At 33.6% G+C, this 9,173-nt stretch overlaps 1 pseudogene; it reads right to left on the bottom strand.

The window, feature by feature from the left end:
* Positions 1–426: 426 nt before the first annotated feature.
* LOC132169224 (disease resistance protein RPM1-like) lies at positions 427–3,211 on the bottom strand (annotated as a pseudogene).
* Between the last annotated feature and the right edge of the window lie 5,962 nt (positions 3,212–9,173).

The following is a 9,173-nucleotide window of genomic DNA, read 5'->3' on the forward strand; positions in this document are numbered from 1 at the left end:
TTGAGGTTCAAATTTAAAAACTCCTGAAACTTCAGAGGGGTAAAGTGGATTTTTTCCAACATTATAATATCAAATACATTAAAGTACGGTTTCCAAGGGGTAGCTCAATCGACTGTGGACCACGCCTAATAAAGTGAAGGTCACTAGTTCGAATCTCCTCTCCCCTTCCCTTGTGTGGACATGTCAAAAAAAGTAAATAAATAAATTAAAGTATGGAAAACAAGGAACACAATTTAAAGTGTAAAAGTTTGTGGTAACATTTCCAATTGTAGCTTAGGTTGTAGCTTACTCAGCCACATAATCTGAAGAATTTTATCATTGAATATAACAAAACGAAAAAAAAAAGTAAGAATCATTGAAGTCTTGTGGCTTATAGACGCATACCTTGTCTATCACTAACTGCATGGTAGTTTGATCCTCCAAGACTCACCCTTGCTAACGCTCCAACAAGTTCGAACCACCAAGCTTGTATATTTGATATTGTTCTCCTTTAATCCTATACTTAAGATGGATAGTAGTTACCTTCTGGACTTTCCAATAATCTTCGCCTCCATCTTGCTGCATACGTAGCACAAATTTTTTCTGCATTTCATAGAAGTCGAGAATCTTAAGGCTTTTCAATTGCTGAATTCCAAAGGGCACCTCCTTCATCTCTAGGCATGGCCTAATCTCTAGTTGCTCCAGACCAGGTAGTGATCCTTTGTCTATTTTCACCAACTTTAATTTTTTCGACTCTCTGAGTGTGAGTTTCTTGAGTTTTCGAAAACTGTTTTCCTCAAAATGCAACTGCTCCCCATCATACGCATGATGTAGAGAAAGGGTAATTAGATTAGGCAAAGCCTGAACACATGGCAGTGGATCTTCCTCTAATAATGAGAAAAATAATAGTAGTGTGACAAGATTTTGAAGCTCTAGAATCCAATTGGGCAACATCTCCAGTCGCCCCCGTAGACCAATATGCTTTAGAAATGGAGGTGGTGATGAAATTGCTTGTAAGTTAATAATCTCATCTTCACTGATTAAGCCTACAAGCAAAATGTTAAGGAGGACCATATTTTGTTTGGAGTCACACAAAGCCCTCCCATGTTCTGTAGTCATATTTGAAATCCCCAACATCCTCAATTTAATCAACTTTCCAAGGTTTTCAAATGGACCAACCCCATGATGATTTGCCTCAATACTTGCTAGTGTCTTCAACTCGTTTAAACATCCAACCCCTTCATGTACTTTTACTCCTCGCCCTGAATAAAAGCTACTTTTAATTTCAAAGTCATGAGAATGAGCCAAAATATGCCTTAGCTTATAAAGCTTGAATATCTCAATTAGTAGCTCACGAACTCCACTTTCCACAACATTTAGTGTTTGAAGATTCTGTAACCTACCCACTGACTTTGGAAGTATCTTTACTTTTGTTCTCCTTAAACTTAAGTGCTTCAAGTGAAATAAATCACCCACTTCTTGAGGAAGATAATCAATAGGTGAATCTTCAAAATCCAACACTTTTAAAAGCTTGAACTTTTTGAACAATTTAACTATGAAAGACTTGGGCAATTCATTAATGTTGAAGAGAAAAATAGAATGAACCCTAGAGTACTCACTTGTCTCAAAAACATTTTCTCTAGCATCGTGGATTGATAGGCACCGGTATCACTTGCTTCCAAAACATGACAGAAATTCAATTCAATAGCCTTCGATAGAATGATTTCATGTAGCAGATCATGAATTCTGTACTTTCTGCCTATCCCATAATCAAGCTCCCCAAATGAAAGTTGAACCAAGTTTCTATAGATGAGCTCCATTAAGTATTCTTTTGCTACCTCTTTAAATTGTTTGCCTTTGTTTCCCTTAATGAAGCCCTCAACTATCCTTAACCGAAACAATTTTGCATCAGTGATTGAGTAGTCATCTGGAAAAATGCCAAAGTACAAGTAGCAAGACTTAAGGTAGGATGGATCATGATAACTAAGAGAGAGAATTTTTGTGACACTTGTAAGGTGGGGATTACATTCTAGTTCGGAACTGAGGCTATCATGCAACTTTTTTCCATTCTAAAGGCACCTTCTCTTTTGTTGATAGAAGACCACCTATGGCAACAATTGCAAGTGGGAGGCCTTCACATTTTTTGACAATGTCCATCGACAGTCTCACCAACTCTCACGGACAACAACCCTGAAACTCAGTGTGGAATGCCTTTCTACAAAACAATTCCCAAGCCTTGTCTTGAGAGAGAGGTTGTACCTTGTGTACCTGATCAGTTAAAGATTCTTTACACGAAAAACCAATGAGATCACTACGTGTTGTGATGATAATCCTGCTTCCTCTGTCATTGCATGGTAAAGCATGTTTAACAATTTCCCAAAACTCCGTCTTCCAAACATCATCGAAAACTACAATATACCTATTTTGCTGTAAATATTTTCTTAGTTGGCTAATTAGTGTGATCTCGTCTGTCATTTCTATTTGCCCCGAAGCAGTTTGTGTTGCCTAGTAGATTAGTTTTGTCATGAACATGAGTATCTTATGCATGTTGTAGGACTGAGACATAGTGATCCAAACACGGCAGTCAAAATGTCCCTTTACTGATTCATTGTCATATACTTTCTTAGCAAAAGTTGTCTTACCAATTCCGCCCATGCCTACCATTGACATCACAAAGCGTTTAGATGCTTCCCCCACCAACTAGCTTATGAGTTCATCCCTTGTAGACTCAATACACAACTTCATCTTCCTCAATGAAAAATGAACCTATTTGATGATCATGCCATGTAACATTTCTTGCACTACTACTTGATCCTTGCTCTGAAGAGCTAAAACCATATCTTTCACTTCGTTCCTTGATTTCACAGACTGATATTTTGATATCTTGAATCTTGGTAGCTATGTCATGACATGGTTTTAGTTTTTCCATTAAGCGGCTAATTTTGTAGAGGAAAGCAATAAAACTTTGCTGATGACGACGCTTTGCCACGTGAAGAACGTATTCATCTATTACATCTTCTATATGATAAATTACTTCTCTCACTTGTTTCACCCAAGTTGTGACGCCATCTTGAAGGTCTCCTTTATCTGCATCTTTGAGGAAACACTGGATGCTCTCAAGGTCATCTCTAATGTCCACAACATCTCGGTGGACACCCCTTGGCAATTTTGATTCAGGAGCAATCAACTGAACCAGCTCATTGATGACAATGGTCACAACTGTTTATGTCATGGTTTCCTCTCTAATATTGTCACAATCATAAATGAATTTGAGTTAATTGTCACGCCCCAAGCCCAAAGCAATACGCGACACCTATTTAGAACTTGTATTGTGTGTTTTTTTTTTAGAAGTAATAGAAATATCATTAAAAAGCAAAAGCACAATGCAAGAACACATGAACTATACATGAAAAACACATAACTAGGAGAAAAAAGAACAAAAAAAATCCTAAAAACTAAGCAAATTATTAAGGACAAGCGCTGTTGTCCTAAGATAAAGAGTAATAAAAAGCAAATACAATTTATACTAAGCACTGATATTAAATCTAACTGAAACATTTTCTTACGGTTATATTTTATCCAATAGCCAACTACCTATACTACCAAATTACTTATAAAACATCAATTAGAGATCTATAAATAATCCAAACACAATAAATCAAAAATCTCAATTCGTCTCAAAGATATATTCTCCTAGCAGCATAATATGGGTCCATTATAGTTAGAAAGTACAAACTCCAAGTCTCATCTTCCAATAGTGCAATAACTAATACAAAGACATACTTAGGGCGGTAAACGAGCCAATAAGCTCGGTTAAGCTCGATCCGAACTCGAGCTCGACATTGTACAAACTCGCTCGATAAGCAAGTGATACATATTCTGCTCACTCGATTGAACTCAACGGGGGTTCGCTCACTCAATTCGTTTAAAACTCGACTAGATCGCTAGCTCGGCTTGGTAGTCAAACTCATTAGCTCGTTCATACATCTTGTATATATATACGAAATATATTAATATATTACAAAAAAAATAGTTATATAAATTTAAGTATGTATATTAGTAATTACGTAGTATATGTTATATAGATTATTTAATATTTATATGTGTATGTATTAGTTAATATACTAACTAGTTAGTTCATAAACTAACGTATTAACTAAGTTAATATATATTAAGTTACTAACTAAGTATAATTAAGTATAGGTTACTTTGATAAAAAAATTATAGGCTACTTAATATTTGTATGTATATTATATATTTTATATATATAACATACTAACTTAGTATTGCTAAGTAATTAAGTTAACTATCCTTTTTTTTTTTTAAAAAAAAAAAATGTAAATTTAAATATTAGTTAATATGAAATATTATGAGATATAGTTAAGAAGAGATTCGACGATCGTCTCAAGCTTTATTGCAAAGCAACATTTGTGATTTGATTTACGAATTATGATGCCATGCTGTTCATTTGGTCACTTGAAAAAATAAGAATAAAAAAAAATTGTAGTTGGAAAAAAAAAAAAAAAAATTGTAAGAAAGGACACACTAGGAGAAAGTTTGGGTGTGTTTTGTAAATGGCTTGAAAAAAAAGGAAGTGAAACCAAACTTAGTAGATTTAATTGATGTGAAAAAAAAAAAATATTTTGTATAAAAAAAAAAAAATTGTTTTATAATAATTTTTTTATTTAAATAATAATAAAAAATAATTAATATGATGTAAAAGTAAAAATATTAAAATAATTTAAAGGGAAATTTTTTTAATTTTAAATCTGATCCGGTTCGCTCCTTTGCCCCGAAATGATACGGGTGTGAAAGAAGAGGAAAAATATTCAAAGTATATACATATATATATATATTGGTCAGGTCAGATCAAGTCAGAAGGTTGCATGTTGCAGTCATTTTATTACGTGTCCAAATTTTGTTTATTTAGCGTGTTGTAATTATTCTTGTTGAGCATCGTGCCAATTAAAGAAAAACAGCCTTTTAGTCATATTTTATTTTGGATTTCGTTTCTCGTGCATTTCAATGTCATTCAAAAAAAGAGCCTTTTGATTATGTCGCTTTTACTTTTTCAAAGCTCCCTTTTCAACTCTTCTTTCATTTTTTATCTTTTTACTGAAAATCCACATTAAAACATTCGATTTTTTTTTTTTTTTTTGTTTTTTTTTTTTCCACTTTTTTATATGAAATATTTTTACTCTTTTATTATTATTATTATTATTATATTCTTTTTTTTTTAAAAAAAAAAAGCAAAAGACTTTGCCAAGACAAAATAATTCAGATCGTTTAAAGGTCTTTGTATGAAAATGTCAAAACGACAAACTTATTGAACTTTCTACTTCTAACTAGACTCCAACAATAAGCGAACTGAGAATCTTAACTTGAAGTACCTCACATGCACATATTTCCTTCATCCAACTACTTCTCATATATTAAACGCAAACACACACAATCTAAATCTTTCCCTTTGAAGCAAACCCAATGAAAACAAGGGATTTGGTTTACATATTATTATTAAAATAACAGCATGTATGCTGTAGTTTAATCAATGATCAAGATTAAATTTTAAAATTGACTTATTTTTAGAAGCATTTAATAGGGGAGAGGAAATGTAAAGAGATTTTGATAAAGTTAATCTTGACCGTTGATTAAACTACAGCATACATGTTGTTATTTTAAAAGCATGTAAGCCAAATCCGAAAACAAGAACACCCACAAACCAAAAACAGAAAACCCACATAAAAATCCAATCTTTAAAGCAAAACAAAAGAATACCCAAAAGGAAGAGTCATGTTCAACACCAAAAAAAAAAAAAAATCTATGCTCACAAAGAACATTGCAGAAACTAGGGGAAGTTGAAGCTTTTACCTTGAATTCAGTGGCGGAGCCACATACATCTTTGGGGGTGCCGTGAGATTTAAAAATTACCCCCAAAATTTTATATATATATATATATATATATATATATATATATATATATATATATATTTCTTTTTACCTACCCAAGACACGGTGCCCCTAAAGTCAAGGACTCACTCTTTTTCGTTCTTTTTATCTCAAAGATTCGATACTTGATGATTTTGTATTTCTAAGAGACCGTAAATTGTAGTTCTAGACACTTTTTTTTTTTTTTTTTTTGTATTTATGTCTTTTTTATATAGTGCCGACCTGTTATATTTCTAATATATCAATTTGAGCACATATTTATGAACTTTTATAGATATTTTTTTGTGATGCATATATTGTGTGAATTACCAAATTTTTAGGGAGAAGTAAATTTTTAAGACAGCCAAAAAAAAATTTTCAGTGGCACCCCCAATATGAATTGTCTGGCTCCGCCACTGCTTGAATTACGTTGGGTATGGCTCCATTTTGTGGATGATTCAATTAGTTTTTGCAATCCAGCTGCTGTCTAGGACATCCGGATTGCTCTTGACTAATCAGCACACACAAAAGTCACTTGAGCCAGGATATACTCGCAGCTACTGTTTGCAACTCTTTGGAAGAGGGTAAAGATTAGTACTTTGAGTCTTTGAAGAATAGTAAACTGTATTTCTCTGGTCTATCATTTTAAAAGCAAAATAAGCATACAACCTCTTCTTTTCCTTCGGCCAACCAAAGTCTAGTCCATTATTCAATTGGCCGCCACTCAAGGAAAATACGGTCAGCTCACGCCGAGTTTCCGTTTGGGCTTTGAGGTGGCAGAGAGTAGACCAACACAAAAAAAAAAAAAAAAAAAAAGGGTTAAAAGTTGAACGTTGGACTCGTTCTTTCTTCCGATTAGGATTTTTTACGATTTTAAATTCTAAAGGCTACCAACACATCAAGAAAACTTAGAAAAGAATACATGCATTAATTCTTAGATTAAACATGAATCTGTGGCTCTGAAATTGGATTTCAACAAGAATAAAGAAATATTTCACCTAATTGGTATGAGAAACTAAGCGACTGTAGAAAAAATCTAATGATCGACAACATACTAAAATTCCATCAAAAGATCGAACCACAACCGATTATGAGTTAGTCTCAACGTACCATATAATAGAATGAGTTGTACAGTATGTCATTTTGACTTAAACCCATGGATTTCAATTAATTATGCTATTTTAACTATTCATATTTTTTTTGATATGAGACTTAATCTACTTAAGTTGAGTAATTCTAAAAGTCCCTATTGTATCATTCTAAAAATGAGGTGGGTTTTAAAATCATCATTTGATCAAAATTTAATAATGATCAATCACAAGTTCAATGGTGAATTTAATAGTCACATCATTCTTAGAGGAACACATGAGTGACATAAGAAAACTTATAGCATTACTTGTTTAAGTCACCAAGTCATTTTGAACTGCAACGTATATATTTAACATTCTTCTTTTCCAACCAAATATATATATAGAGTCCCTAATTGTTGATTGGTTTCAGGCATCAATTAGACTATTGAGATTGTGAAGGGGACATGTAGGTTTAAATAAAATAAAAAATAATGAAAGTAAAGGATCAATAAGGCACATGATGCATGCTTATGAATAAAGGTCAGAAACCCACATGTGTTTTTTTTTTTTTTTTTTCTTCTTCTTTTTGCTTGCTAAATAAGCTTTTCAAGGCTTGGGTTCAACTAGGTTGAATTGGGCACAAGTGACATACTTACCAAACCATGTGGTTTGATAAGTATGTCACTTGCACCCGCAATGTTGAAATACTTGCGTGTGTGTATATATATATATATATATATATATATAGAAGATATTAGAGGGAGTCTCAAATAGATCGAGCTGTCTGGGATTAGGTAATTTGGCAGATTATATATTGAATATCTATTGCTTTAGCCTTTACCTAATTACATGCTATTGACTTCCAGTGCGCAGCCAATGACTAAATAAACTATCCATTATAACACATTGGTTTCAAGGCCCTCAAAACTATTACATATGAGAATAAAACCCCCCAAAGAATTAATCTTTTAATTATAAAAGGTCATCTGTGTTGGCCCAAGTCTAATCACAACTGCTAGATCCTTGTTGTAACATAGATTAGTATCAAACTATTTCTAGTGAGGACAAATTAAAATATCAAATAAGTAGAAGAACAAAAAACAAGGAACACAATTTAGAGAGCAAAAAGAGTTGGTAGCATTTCAAACTGTAGCTTAGGTGGGAACTCATCGCCCAGCCAATGTAAGACTTTCTTAGTCAGCCACATACTATTAAGAATTTTATCATATTATATATATATATATGAAAAAAAAAAATCATGAAAATCTTGTGGCTAATTAGAGGTGTATACCTTGTTCATCACTGAAATTCTACATGGCAGTTTGATTCTCCAAGACTCACCCTTGCAGACGCTCCAATAAGTCCATGTCAATGAGCTTGTATATTTGATATCGTTCTCCTTTAATCCTATACCTGAGACGGATATATAGTAGTTACCTTCCAGACTTTCCAATAATCTTTACCTCCATCAGGTTGCATACGTAACACAAATTCTCTCTGCATTTCATAGAAGTCGATAAGCTTTAGGCTTTCAAGGTGCTGGATTCCAGAGGGTACCTCCTTCAATTGCTGGCATGGCCCAATCTCTAGTTGATCAAGACTGGGCAGTGATCCTCTATCCATTTCCACCATCTTTAATTTTTTTCTTATCTCTGAGGGTGAGCCTCTTGAGTCTTTGAAAACCGCTTTTCTCAAAATGCAGTTGCTCCCCATCATACGCATGATTGAGGGAAAGGGTAATTAGATTTGGCAAAGCTTGGACACACGACATTGGATATTCCTCTAATGGTGAGGAAAATACGATTAGTGTGACCAGATTTTGAAGCTCTGGAATCCAGTTCAGCAACTTCTTCAATTGCCCTATTAGATAGATATGGTTTAGAAAGGAGGTGGGGAAGAAATTGATTCTAAGTCTACAATCTCATCTTCACTTATTGAGCCTACAATCAAAATTTTAAGGTGGACCATGTTTTTTATGGTGGCACATAGGGCCCTGCCACGTTCTGCGGTCATATTTGAAATGCCCAACAGCCTCAAATGACTCAACTTTTCGAGCTCTTTAAATAGATCGACCCTATGATGGTTTGCCTCAATCAATGATAGCATCTGCAAGTCCTTTAAACATCCAACACCTTCATGTAATTTTACTCCTTTTAATGAATAAAGGCTACTTTTAATGAAACTTGAACCAAGTTTCTG

Source organism: Corylus avellana, chromosome 1 (assembly GCF_965113065.1).
Source record: "Corylus avellana chromosome 1, dhCorAvel1.hap1.2, whole genome shotgun sequence".
Lineage (NCBI taxonomy): Eukaryota > Viridiplantae > Streptophyta > Magnoliopsida > Fagales > Betulaceae > Corylus > Corylus avellana.